The following is a 14,859-nucleotide window of genomic DNA, read 5'->3' on the forward strand; positions in this document are numbered from 1 at the left end:
TCACATACCTGCATCAATAGCAATGTATACTCATTAACTTCATGATTGCTGCTTACAAAGCCCACAGCACATTTAAATACACACAGTTGAACAAACTGCACAGTTTACCAAAATTAACTTAATCCACTATTATCCTGATTGCTAAGGAAAACATCAGAATGATCAGAAAGCAGAAATACAACTGTGCATAAATTTAGATAGAGAAACCACTGTCTGCTCTCTAAGACATCTACTCTTACATTTCATTAATTTGAAGGTTGCATTATTAACTAATTTAAATTATGTTATGACTATCCTCACCATTCTTGCAATGTTTGGGCATCCGCAAAAAATTATTTTCCTGCATTGTTATGCAACCAAAACTATACAATCATCATAGAATTATACAATCCCTCCTGCCTCCATCTGTGTTGCTCTACTGATGCTCTCATCCATACTGCTTGCTATAGAATAGTTATATTCAATACAAAAAATAATAAGCTATTACAGCACTACATGCATGCAACTCATCAGTCTCAGAGTTTGTCCATACAGGAGTGTGTGCTGGAATACATACATTGGCTAAACACAGTAGTTTCATCTCTAGCTCCTGCAGTCAGGCCCAGCATCAAAGCACATATGAACAAACTGGAATTATTTTTTCCTCACAGCATCTCTGAGAAGCAAAACCAACGCTGAAGCACCCAGATCCCCATGCAAGTTCACCAGAGACATGGCTCAATTTGCTCACCTTGGCTGACAGCTTCCTCTTTCTTCCCTCTCTAGATAAAAAATTCATAAAGCAGTTACAGGCCTCCCTGGTAGCATTTCATCACATAAGAGAAATCATTAGGCCAAACATTTGCACAAAACATTATGAAACACTACTGCTGGGACTCATTTAAACAACTCCATTAATGCCAGCACTCCCTATGTTGTTTATCTACATGCACAAAACCTGCCAAAGTGAATTCAGCGTAAATAAAGGCAGGACCCAGCTCACAACACTCACCTCCCAAGGTTCTTGCTGCTTCCCATTCCCTTCCTGTTATTCTCCACCCTCCTCAATTTGACGACCCACTGCTATGGTTTTTACTCTGTTTGCTTAGAGATTTTGTTTCCTAGCAGCACTCCAGTTCCTGTAAGTTTTACGCAGTTCCATTCTTCTAGGTTTTTTTCATGCTACACAAGTCCACTCAGCAAGGATTGCACGCAGGAACCACAGTATGAGTCCCACTTGCATTCAACCCACCATGAGCAAATTATTCCCCAGGGCAGAAAAACCATGGTGGAGGGAAAAAAGAAAAAAAAAAAAAAAGGGAGAAAAAAAACATAAAAAGTTTTGTGTTTTTTTTTTTTTCCAGGACAGCAGCAAAGATGCTCCAGCATCTGCCACCAAGCAGTGCTGGCAGTACTTGCTGTGTAAGGAAAGCAGAGGGATGCCTGAAGTGAGGCCAGAGAAGCTGTTTAGCCAAACCCTGCACTGCCAAGAAGTTTGGCCATATTCCACCCCTGAATCCACACACCCACACGCCTGCTGTAACTGGCACTTTCATTTTATAAACGCTGTCATGACGAGCAAATTAATCCAAATGACTGTTGTAAAGCACAAATGAAAAAATTATTTTGCAACACCAAGTGTCCTGGTTTTAGAGAAAACCAGCACAAATACAGTCTGAAGTGCAAATTCAGTCTGACATCTGCCAGATGCAGACTGGCACTTTTTTCACTTCCCCACTTCATACAGGAAAAAAAAAAAAACCAAAACCAACAACAAATAAAATCACCCCCAAGAGCAGAAACTCATTCCCCAGAGAGAACAGGGCAAAGTGAGGGATGGGGACCACCACACAACCCAACCTGGTACTGGATCCAGAAGTACCCCATGCCCAAAAAGCACACGCTGACTTGCACAACTGTTGCTTCTATTGAACATGGGATTACATTGCTAATAAATCCAGTCCATTCTCTCTTCCTCCATCAGTCTTCCTCTATTTTTCTTTCCCACGCTGAGCAGCATCAATAAAAAACAAATTTTGTAGAGAAAAATTGCCCATTTCTTGTAAAAGCACACTCTCCATGTCAACGTGTTGCTCACTCACATACTCCTTATCTGCCATAGGCCAGAAGCTTTTCCTTTTCCTTCCACCCTCTCAGAAGTTCAGTGCCAAGCTTATCTCCAAAATAGCCCCTAAGCACCCATGGGGAGGCTCTAAGTACAGCCTCTATTCCTTCCTTGTATCAACGGCACATTGTACCAAAAAGCTGCAAACGATCATTCAGGGAGAAACATTTCCTGTTATCAATGTTAACTTGGTTGTTTTTAATTGAATGGCTCCTTGCTCTTATGCAAGAAAAAAATAAATTAAAAAAAAAAAAAAAAAACATCTTTTTAGCCTATCTTCTTCAGTGTATTCTGTAATATGCTGCTAAATCTCAGAGGGTCAGAGTAATCCATATATTTTAATCCCTTCCTTCATAGAGACCACTCCAGACTGCACCTGTCATTTTTATTACATCTTGTTCTTTTGCTTCATCATCTCCTCTTTTGGGGCCAATGGGGACTAGGGAAAAAAAAAAAGATTAATAACATAACAACTGGTAACGGCACATCGTCTGACTGTTATAGTGAGTATTTCTAGCTGTTCATCTTCCCTTAAGTACCTTCTGATCACAGTCCTCTGGTTTACTTTTTCCTTTTTTTAAAATAATGCCTTTTGCTTTCTCTCCCAGTAGCACACACTACTTACTCCCTTAAGTAGTTACAATATTCAGAGAGAAAGCATTCTTCAGACGTTCTAACAGGAGGCTCCAAGAGAGATTTCAAAAGTTATTGCAAATATAGAGAAATCATCTTGCATTTCAGCTTCACTTACAGTCCTGTCGGGAAGCCAGAACTGGGACACAAAACCAAACTGATTTACATACTGGAAATCACAACACATTCCTGCTCTTCTCCTTAAGTAACCACACTCTGCACGTCAAAAGTACACAATGCTCATTGAAACACCCCTGAAACACTCCCTGCCAGAGTGATGCACCCTCAAAGCCAGCAGATAGATCTGAGCGCAGCCAAGCATGCCACCACCACAACCTCCACAAATCTGGGAGTCATTGTGCACAGCTGACTTCCCTGGTTGAAGTCAAGAAGTTGGGTCAGTCTGCATGCCGTTAATCATCACAACGCATGGGTCAATCAGTGTGTTTTCAGCTGCAACTAAATGCTAGCCAACATTTAGACCCTCAATAGCTGAAACCAGCAAGACGTGCTAGAAGCTGCGAGGAAGATGTTCTTCAGTTGCCTACATCTTACCATATGTTCACACTGCATGATAATAATGGAACTCCCTTGCTATATAATCTCTGTCGATTCTGCCATAGGGTGCTCACCCCAATCTCTGCCTGCCTGGCAGGCACTGCCAAGAAACATAACATCACAGTTTTCCTACAAATACCGGTAACCAGAAAATAAACTATTTCTCCCTGAGGAAAAAAAAAAAAAGAAAAGAAAAGATGAGGAAACAGCTCTCTGCTAGCTAAACAACAACTGAACGCTCCGGGCTGTTATTCCAGCAAAGTACCTGAGTCCTGTATGAACCATTACAACCAAGAGCAGAATCACTTCAGAAAAAGAAACCTATGCTTTCTTCTTTGCAGTGGCTCCTTTCGGTTGCTTCTTTGGAAATGCAGCACTTAACCATAAGCATCGACTGCCATAGAGATAAGAAAATATTTATCTGTACATCTAAACAAAGCCACAGAACATCTGCACATCTCTTGGGTTATCAAGAACTTCAAGCACTGGGGCTTCTTTTGCAGAGAAAAACAAGTCCAAAACAGAAATCTGATCGAGGTGGGCTTAAGGCCTTTCACCTGAGATGACTGCACAAGCTAGAGAGGGTCACTGTATTGGATACGTACATGACAATATACAACAAGTGAGACACATCTTTCCTCCTGCATCCACACCCTGCAGTGCAGGGTAAATACCTGATTTTAAATTTGTGACAGCACCAGAAGTCTAATCTCAGTCTGATTCTGCACAGGCTAATTACCCTGGGGAAATCAGTATCAGAATTATTTTTAGTACTAACAAGCATCAAAGGGAGCACACTGCTAAAGTGTAGCTAACATCTCCACTGCACACGCAGCTGCAAAAGCAGAGTCAGGTCTTGGCCAGCTCCCAAATCTTGCCACTGTGTTTGGATTCAGGTTTCCCTTTCAGGGCTTCAGATAACACAAGTCCATCCATGTCAATCTGTGCTACTGTTACAGATTCATTGGCAAAGCACACCAGGATGCAGAATTTTTAAAAATATGACCTGATGATGCCAAACTCATGCTCACAGAAGACAATTTTGTTAACTGAATGCTTGAATGGAAATAAGATAACCAAAGGAAACTTACTCTCTCGATACAAGGAAGAATCCTACGGTTTTTGCTGCAGAAGGACATAGAACTAAAGCAAAACACAAAGCTTAAGAAGAATGTTTGTTCTGTGCAATCAAGGCATCTTGAATAAAACTCTCCTTAATTATGGTTGTTGGTTTTTATGTTGTACCTCGATCCTCCTCAGATCCCACACGGTTTTCAGGCTCTGGGTATCTGGATCCCATGCCTGGCTTTTCATTTCTCAATTTGCTCAAACACTATCAACTCCATCTTAACAAAACCACAAAACGAGCACGTATCTTCCTCCATTTCTGATATGAAATGAACAAGGATGTTCCAACTCCATTGCACAATCTGCAGAGCTTTCATCTGACCATTTACAAGCAGACAGTAAGTAGAAGTAACAGACCCACCAGCTGCTTCAAGCACCTTAAGATAGTACCTGATAGTGAAAGCTGCTGAAGAAAAAAAAAAAAAGCCTGCACCTGACTACAGCTGTGTAAGTACTGCTTTCGGTTTGTTTCTGCCTATTCTGAAACGAAAGAAAAATGATGAGTGTGTATGCGGGGAAATGAAGGAGGAAGCGCTTGGCTGCATTTTTCTAAAAATATTTCACAATTTCCTTCCACTCTTTCAATTTCCTTCAAAATATTTTCACTTGCAATTGTACCTGCGCATGCCAGAAGGCCTCTTTCCATCTAATTCGCAGGACTGCACTAAGGTGCTACAATCAGATACATTCTTTATAATGTCATTCCCCAACAAGCATCACACCTCCCCAGGGACACCTGGGCACGAAGCTCTGCCTCCTGCAGCCATCCATCACAGGAGGGGCTGTGCACATCAAATCACACCCCAAGCAAAATCCTGGAATGCTGCTCCTCAAAGGCACTGTGCCATGTGCAGAGATCAGGCCAGCAAGTGGAATGTTTCCTTAAAACTGGATTCTCTAACTTGCCACATTGATTCCAATCACACCCCTGGAAATGTGGTACCTGGAGCAGAGCGCACCCAGGAGTATGAGAAGAGGGATGCAGCAAGGGGGAGGAGTGATGTGTGAAGTCAGCAGGTACTGGCAGAGTGACATCTAGAATACATAGAAAAATGGAAGGCTTGCCATGGCTCACACGAGGAGCAGTACAAGAGAAGAAAGGCAGCACCACGTGTTCCAGCAGCTCCAGAGGGAATTCAGGCCTGCAGTCTCCTCCCTCACTCCCCCCTTCAAGCTGATCGCCTCCTTCATAACAAGAAGTATATTTTTGTAACAAGAGGTTCACAGAAATAGATCATCCCTTTGCATAACTCACAGGGAAAACAAACCTAGGAAGGAAACTGGAGACTCGTTTCCAGAGGAGGCCCAGAAAGGCAGCGCCTTTTACAAGCACTGAAGTATCTTTTTTTTTTTTTTTTTTTTAACCAAAAAGTTTGTGTTTATATGCAAATCACTTGTGTGTGCTCCCTAAATAACCACCATCACTGTCAAACCACTTATGAAGAGTCAGTGGCTGCAGAGAAAAGATCTATTCAAAGCTCTGCACAATCCCGTAATGACAGTTTACCAAAGGGGCACAAACTGAACACCTTCTATCAGAAGAAAGGGCTTGATGCTAGCTTGGTAAGAACCACCAGCCTTTGCACAGCAAATCCTTGCATCTAGGTATATTGCATCAGGCATTGCCACTGGGAAAGATGAGACTGGAAAAGCTGCAGAGAATGAATCCTCCAGGAAGCTTTTGGTGAAAGGAAATGGTTGAGGCTTTCAGTGCCATTTCTCACGCTGTCACACAACCCAGAACACGACGTGTGACCACATAACAGCACAGAGACAATGATGGATGGCCACCACACTACAAGTGAAATGGAGAACCTAGAATCACAAGGAAGTTTAAGTGAAGAATAAAACAAATGTCTCGCGTTCAGCAAAGCAGTCATCAGATCCTCCACGCAGGGGGAGCTCATTCACAGCCACAGTAAATATGTTTCTGATCTCCATATGATAAATACCTCAGACAAGTGTTTTTGGAGGGACACAAAACAACTCTCTGATGTGCTTTTCTAGGGCAGCATTGCTGTAAGGCCCAATGCTCAGCTACCCAAGAAATTAAGCTTGAGCACTGAGAACTACTGCACGCTTATGCCCATGTTACAGTCATGATCATTTAAGTGGAAAGCTAATACCTGAGCAGTCTATGAAGCTTCATAATTTGGCTCAGCTACTCCAAAATTCAACTCTGAAAGACACTGAGATAAGAAACTAAGGAAAATAATAAGACAGGAGAAGAAAATTATTAGGGAAAGATTCCTGGAAATACACACATTTGAAAGCCTTGTTTTGGCATTCCTTGGCCATAAGGTAGCAAGGATCAGTACACCTGCTGATAAGTTTAGAAGAAAATCATATCAGCAATGCTGTGCTTCTGAAAATGACAGGAACTTCGATAATAAGAGTAAGCCATAAGGTGCATTGCTAACTTCCTAAATACATGCTGCAATACATTTAACTTGGTTAAAATGTGGAAAAGAGCTATAATACAAACTAACTGTAAATGCCAAGAAAATTTCTCTCGCTTACACCAGCCTGGCTTCTGGGTAATAAGCAGGACATGATAGAGAAGTGAGCACATGCATCAGGATGCCTTCATTCTGGAGTGAAGGAGCTTCATCCTACTTATTTATACCTGTGCTCTGGGGAATGGATTCATCCTAGACAGACAGTAATGTCTTACTTTAAATATTAAAAAGCAAAAGCATGCAACTAAAACCTGTCACACCATCCCTCCAAGTGATGTAGCAGTAAGATGATCAGCATGCAATTGGCAGGAAAAACCTAACGACTCCTTTCAACTTCTTTTTTCTTTATTGTACAGACTAAGCATTGGTGTCTCTCTAACCACTCGCCATTTCTCACAGAAGTGAAACCTTGAGGTTTATCTTTCCATACACCATTTGAGTTTTCAGCCTCCAGGAACAAGAAATACGCAACTTGTCTCTGGGTTCTGTTACAGCACAATTTTCCTATTGAGAAGACCAGACAAAGTTGGTAAATTTAACTCTCATCTGTTAGCAATCACATACTGACCCTATCCAAGTCTACACACCAGTTTTTCACTTTGCTAAAGCTGAAACCCCTACAGACTGACATCAATCTCAGGAAAACCACAAGCTACAGTTCCAGTAACTATCAGAAGATCGAATAAAAGGATAAAAAAATAAAATATATGGGTTTGCTGCCACTTAATGCAAGGATGAAGTGAACCATTCAGGGTTTTAGCTGCGTAAGTTCAGAGAGCCTCAACACTACGGTGAAGTGATATGGTGTTAATTCTGGTGCATCCCAGTAATGACTTAAACAGAAAAGCTACCCGAAACACAAAGACTGTTTGTATCAGGTAACTTAAAAACTCGCTTTTAGATCTTTTGAGATAGTTCATTTATATGACAAAGCCCCCTGAAGAGCTTCGATGTTGCACATCTTTGTCCTCCCTGCAGCTAGCTGCAGGCAGTGCATTCTGTCGGAATTAGGCTCACTGACATTACACTGTCATTCTGGTCATTCAATCTGATGTCACTGGCAATTTTCTTCACTGTTCTTTGTTTTAAACCCAAAACTTTCCAAAATATTCTGTCCTGTCTAGGACTGTCTGAAGAGCATCTTTATAAGCATCGTCCGTTCCCACTGAATGCCAACAGGGTGATTACTTCATCTGTTGGCCTGAGACACCTAAACTTCAGCAGAACAGTATTTTGAATACTTTTATTCAAGAGCCACAGTTTGCTGGATTTTAATCCATTTCAGTGATATCAGATTGACTGAAGAACACAAACCCCAGCTGGAGAGCTTCTCACATCCCCATGCTGTACCCAGGTGAAGGACCCACAGAGACAAAATTTATGTCCAAACCAACTCATTCACGTGAAAAATTCCAAGCAATTTATACAGCTCTTAAAAACACCAAAGGACTTGACTCACCCAAGGTAAATTCACCAGGTGAGGTGGGGCAAATTTTAGTAAAACTGAAATATTTTTCCTTCAGCATGCCTGCAGCACCTTTCTCACACTGCCCAATTGCACATTTGCTCACAGCATTACCACAGGGCGTTTCTAATTCTTCTTTCACGTATATTCAGCTTCAGACAGGAGATTCAGAGCAGATCAAACCAACCAGTCCAGTGATCATCACCATGCCCCATTCACACGTTCCACTAAATTTTAATTGCCTAAATTAATATCGCCTACCCTACAATTAACAAGCAAAAAGCAAAGTTGATGAATCAGTGCTATTTACTTCCTACAAATGCTAACCAAAAGCTGCTTTAATACAGCTAGCATCATTACAAAACTCCCTATTCTTCTTTGTAGATTACAACCACTTAGAGCTCATAAACAAAGCTTTTGCAACAGCTGTCAATAAAAACCTTTTGAAGATGCAGTAATTCTTTTAAAGGATTTAAGCGCTATCCAGATCCCATTTATCTGTGCCTAACAAATAGAGGCAAGAGGCGGTAATTTGACAAGCGTCCTGAAATGGGAACTGCCTGCAGTTACCTAAATAGATTAAGAGGTTTTCTGGTTCAAACAAATTCTGCACCTAAATAGATGAATGCTTGATCTTTCATTTGATTACTATCAAAGACCAGATAGTTTTTTGTGTTTTTTTTTTTTGGCTAAATGTGACTATGAGACATCCAGCATTGTTTAGTGGATGTTAAAAACAGGAATCCTTCTTGAATCAGAAGAAGCAGGCTCCAATCCAAAACTCACATGTCCTCACCTAGCATGTAATAAGCTTTGTGTACCAAATTATAGTTTTATCAAGTTAAACATAATGCAGCCACTTACACAGAATCACACCCCAACCACAACAGTATCATCGCAATTACCGTTATTTGAGCAGGGAAAAGGGAGTTAGAATATAAACACACAATCAGTTCTGAGAAATCCACTAGCATAAGAGATCAAATACTTGTACTTATAAAAAAGAAAAAAGAAAACGGTGCAAAACAAAACTCTACAGTTAATTGTTTCCAAGTACAAGAAACCTGGAACAAAGCTGGCTATTGAATTAACATTAATGATTTGTCATTTGCTTCTGCAGATGTTTCCCATGAGGGAAGATGCCAGAAAACATTCCACTTGAAAGCAGCGATAAAGAACTGAGTTGTGTTACTTCAATTTATGTGGATATTTTCATTTGAAATTGTCAAAAACATCAGATGCAACAGGGCTTGACGTTAAGGGGAACTGGTCTGCAATAAAATTTCAGTGCAGAAACCACCATCACCCCTTCCCATTTAATGCCAAATAAGCCAGGTTTAGAAAAGAAAAAAAATCACAGCCATGGTAATAGGAATTGAGAAATTCTGCCAGTCCTCACCAACAGCTCCAAATCATTACTTCCACATCAGTGACATTACAACAAATGCCTGCTTAAGTTGTAATAGCCATCTCATTTTCACTCATCTCTGTAAGGAGATTACCAAAAAACCTAGATTACATGCCATATCCCAGCTAAAACTTAGTTCCTGAGCAGTTCTCCTATATTTAAGAGCAAAAAAGGAATAAAAGCACTTGCTAGAAAATCCCACAGAGATTTTATCTTTTAATTTATCACATTATATGGAGCTGGAACTCTCTCTAAGTTAGATTTTATCTCTGATTTTAAGGCAGCAAAGCCACCCAATTCCAAGAATTTCTGAAACAATGAAGGCTGTATCAACCTAAAGACTTCACTGAAGCAGAATTTACTTTGCAGTATACAAATGGAGCTCCTAGGAGTGGGTAACAGGAAGAATGGTCAAGGGTACAAGTATTTTCCAGAAAGGAAGGAAACAAATGCTTCGCGCCGCCCCGATCTAGAAGGTAAACAAAGTAACAACAAAAAGATTTTAAAATCTATGTCACTATCTTACTGGTATTTTAGCAAATTGTTCTTGTCGGAACATGAAAACAAGCTAGCAAGGATCATCTGTGTAAATACATACGAAACAAGCACCAATGTAGCAAGCAGAAAAGTCATCCTCTGCATCAATCTAACTCAACTCTCCACGCATTAACCAAGAAACCAAAAGAAAGCATTTAACTACTAGCAGCTAAGGACTATCAGAAAGCATTAACACCAAGCAATGCTGTGAGACCAAAAGGCGGCCGCCCCATGCACCCCACCTACACAAGTGGGGTTCTCTCTGGTGACAAGGAGGCTGGAAACATGCACATCCAAGCTGGAAGTGTTCCAGCACAAATTCCACACGATGCCTTGAAGGCTCCCAGCTCAAGGGTCTGTTTTTCTTAGACAACAGCTGAGGTCAATGGAAAGCACAGGCACAATCTGCCACCATCAGCCCTGGTGCAGTGCTTACCAGAAGGTGGCATCAGCAAAAATCTAACATTCTTCTGATTTTCACAAAATAATTCAATTATTTCATTGACAAAACAATGAAACTTTGCAGCTGCAGGGCAACCTGGCAAAACGTCAGATTAATTTGCAGAAGGTCATAAACAGCTAACTGATCAAAATTTAAGGACACTGTACTATGCACGCCCCTGCAGATTTCACCTAAGCTTGAAAATCGAAGTTGCATCCAACATTCACCTGTTGGGATATATTTTGGGCAAAGTAATGGTAACCTGAAAATAATCTCTCCAAATTTTTGTCCCATGCAGGGTGTAAGTGGACTGCATTGCTCCAAATGCCACTTCAGCCCAATAAGCTGCCTCTAACTCTGACCAAAAGCAGATGCTCAGAGAAAAGAATACAAGATCAGCAAGTCATACAGACTCCACCTGCAAAATAATCTCCTCGTTTCCAGAAATCTGTCATTTAGGGGCTGCTTCAGCTAGAAATCATATCTGCAGCTTAGAGGTTAACATCTCTAGAACACTTTCCTGCATGGATTTGTCTTAAAAGTTTAGAAAATCGTTTAGAATAAGCAAAAGGAATACTATGCACTCCTGAGTTCCATGGGTAAGTTATGTGTGTAAACCAGTATCTCCTTTCACTGACAAGAAACTCAGGATTTAAAAAAAAAAAAAAAAAAAAAAAAAAAAAATCACTGAACTTTTGCCATTTATTCTCACTTCAGATTCTGAGTTATATGAAATAATGAGCAATTTTAAAGTGGAAGAGACAGGTCAAATGGTTTTCAGCTTGTCTCCAACTGTCTGTGTGAGGTTTTGCCTTCTTTTAAGGACTGCATTTTTAATGAACAATAACAGAACTTGTAATTCCCAAATACTTTTAGCAGGAACTTGCTTTACATCAGCACAGCTACGTGATGAGTCAGTACAAATGAAAATACACAGGCGAAGGTATTTGCCCTAGCACAGAAAGACAAGCTATAACGTGGGTGGCAACAGCACAGTTTGCTTTCAGAAGTTATGTCCTCCTCACCTTAGGAGCAGGACAGGCACACAGTGCATCCACAGTGCCCTACTACTTGCACAGTACTGGAGACCCAGGGAAGATGGAGCAGAGCTAACAAATGAAATGTTTTATTAACAACTTCCTTATAATTGCTGCCTAAGGTAGAGCAAAACCACCAACGCAGCAATCACCCCACTCTGTGGCAATGCTGATAAACCTGTAGTTACACCCAATCTAATTCCTTCAAGTGAGAAATTGCCAAGCATTTAGTAAGATGATCAATCGTTGGACCAATTGGACAGGAAACTTGGCCCAGTTTCTCTTAGCACATGATTCTACAGCCCTCATTCAGGATTCTCATTTACATGGGACATGGGATACCCCCCCTCAAAAAAAAGTGTAAATTTAGAGACCCAAACTGCCCGAAAACAAATAACTCCTTTTCTTCCATCACTTGATTGTTACAGCATCAGCAGGCACTCTCAGGTGCAGCTGTTAGGCTGATACTCAATTTGAAAGCAAGTTGGAGGCACTTGTGTCTCTGACAACCTCATAATCCTGCAAAGAGCAATTTCATTTTGAGAAACAGTCCCCCAGGACCTGGGGAACATTTAACTGCTTAATGTGGATAGGAATAGACTGGGGAAAAGCGGTCCTGTCACTTAAAAGCAAGCTTCTATTGCATGTATGCTGTCTAATAAACACAACTTGAAGTAAAATGGGAACGTGGGAAGGATGCCAACACAAATCCTCTAGATGTGAGGAAATCAGGAGCAATTTTCCACTCAAGGGTAGAACCGGTACAGAGGAAATTAGGGCATATTTAGCATGCTTTGGCCTCCTCCGCCAAGGTGAAGCTTCCTTCTTCCCTCCAGAGTCAGCCAGAAGGCCCCACATCTCCACAGACCGCTCAGAGAGACCAAAATTCAAATCCCCCACTAAAATTAATTCAGAGTATAGGGATGAGTGACCGAAACTGACAGGTTCTCCAGTCATGGCAGCACCTTGAGCTGCTGCACACGTGCGTGAATTTCACTACAGCTAGCAGAGGTCTGATGGCAACCTTCAGCTAACAGCAAGAAACCCTCTTCAGAGACAAGGAGATGAGCAATTCACTCTGACTTAAACCAAACCAGCCAAACAGACGTACAATGTTGCCTGGAAAAATCTCTGCGGGGGTAACCACGGGATGCAGGCTGCATGCCAGCCCAACCTGGTTTGCCATAGACAGCCCCAAAACCCAGAGGGCCTCAGCACCACAGACAGGAACATCCTTAGGAACAATTCTTGCCTGAGCACGTATTATCAACAATTATCTGTTCGAATAAGAGGAATTTCATCAACACAGTTACCTGGCAAACAGCTTAAACTCACGCAAAAGACGAAGGAAAAAAAAAAAGAAGTTGATCCAGTCTTGCAGCTGATGCTCCTTGCAGTGAAGCTTATTCAATCTTGGTAGTAATTATCACAGCTGAGGGGACAAGCAACCTCCAACCCTGTGCTACCACCTTGTGCAGTGGGGTCAATTTTAGGGATCCCCATGCTATTCAGGTGCCTACCTGTGCCAAGTGTAGTTGCAGGTGCTCGTTACATCTCAGGTTTTAATAAACAGCTTCAATACACACAAATGTACACGCACATGTCAGGCTGAACCAGGCTCTGAGCAACCTGATTGATCTGCAGGTGTCCCTGTTCAGCGCAGGGGAGTTGGAACAGATGGCCTTTATGTGCTCCTTCCAACCCAAGTGATTCTATAACCTACATATTCAACCTATTTGATGGTTTCTTCAATGTCAACAAAGTTAAAGATGCTTCTAACACCTCCATCTCTATTGAAAATGAAGCATGTTTTAAAAAAATCTTAAATAAAATGAAATTTTCCTTTCTGCACTACATTCTTCAAACTCTTTCTGCAGTCATTGCAAAGCGGAGCTGCACATGCTGAATCCACCCTCAGCCTCCACCATCTGAAAGCATTTTTGCCTCGCTGACAGCAGCGAGCAGCAGCAAGAAATCAAACAAACAGGATTATTACTCAAATGCTCCCATTCACCCTGACAGCCAGAAGCAGCCATTCAATAGGATCATTGCTGAGGCAACCTAAATTACTTCAGCGTACCTGACAACTTCTATGGCTCAATCACCAAAAAATTAACACCAAAATACCCAGGTGAGAACCTCCACTTTCTTAAAGTCACGTCAAGGTAATTTAGCTTCCAGTGAGTGTCGTAACATTAAGGGCATGAAGCATTTCCCTGCCAGTTACTATAGCTGTGCTATGCAAACACCGCTGAAAAAACGGATTATTTCTCATCGTCTTTATTTAAAGAGTTTTGGCTTACTTCTTAAGCCTCTCTTGAAGATACTCTTAACACAATTTTGCCACGTTGATGTATTGGTGTGAATGCTTTTTCCCTTTTTATTATTTTAGGTTTGTTTGTTTGACCAACCGGTTTGATTAACTACAGCCTAAACTTAACTAAACTCCTTTCCGGTTAGCAAATGGGACGAATCAAATCAGGGAACGGCTAAAAGGCATTTGCATTTTTTAGCGCAACTTTCTTATGCAGATAACAAACATTCACACGACCCAGACCGCTTTGCTCCGAGTATCTTGCACTGCATCGCCAAAGCTGCACGTTGCAAAGCCAAAGCAAAGAGCGGAGTTAGCGCAGAGCCGCGAACACGAACTTACTCCCCCTGGATACTTCAGCGCTGTAAGAACAGAGTCCTGTAACAACTCGACCAGCCGCAAAACAGGCAAAATCCACCCATTCCCACAAAAGAAGCATAAAGCCCCGCTCCCACAAGCGACTTAGATTTCTAAGAGAAGCCACTTTATTTACCCCACGCAGATAACAAGAAACAGATGCAGCCTCACGTCGGGACCGAATGGGGTTACCTGCCAGCCGGGCACGGCCATCTCCAGCCGGACCTCTCGGCGCCCGCGCTGCTCGCCCAGCGTAGGGCACGTGTTGCTACCAACACCGCTTCCTCCTCCCCGCTCCGCTCCCACCCCGGCCCGGGGCGGTGCCACCGCCGCCTCCCTGCGCGCTTCCCCCGCCTCCGCCGCGGTCCGGCGGGGGCCGTTCCCAGCACCTCCTGCGGTTATCGCAGCACCCCCCCC

At 42.0% G+C, this 14,859-nt stretch overlaps 1 protein-coding gene across 1 annotated transcript in view; it reads right to left on the reverse strand.

Annotated features, from left to right (window-relative positions):
- LOC122167873 (multiple C2 and transmembrane domain-containing protein 2-like) overlaps positions 1 to 14,710 on the reverse strand; it is a gene marked incomplete at its 3' end in the record, with an annotated part of 33,365 nt that extends 18,655 nt beyond the window's left edge. The window contains exon 1 of the mRNA XM_042832754.1: positions 14,635 to 14,710. The remainder of the gene's footprint in view (positions 1 to 14,634) is intronic.
- Positions 14,711 to 14,859: the final 149 nt, after the last annotated feature.

This window comes from Centrocercus urophasianus, unplaced genomic scaffold (genome assembly GCF_019232065.1).
Source record: "Centrocercus urophasianus isolate 14NV4802_14NV808 unplaced genomic scaffold, USGS_Curo_1.0 seq_395, whole genome shotgun sequence".
Classification (NCBI taxonomy): Eukaryota; Metazoa; Chordata; class Aves; order Galliformes; family Phasianidae; genus Centrocercus; species Centrocercus urophasianus.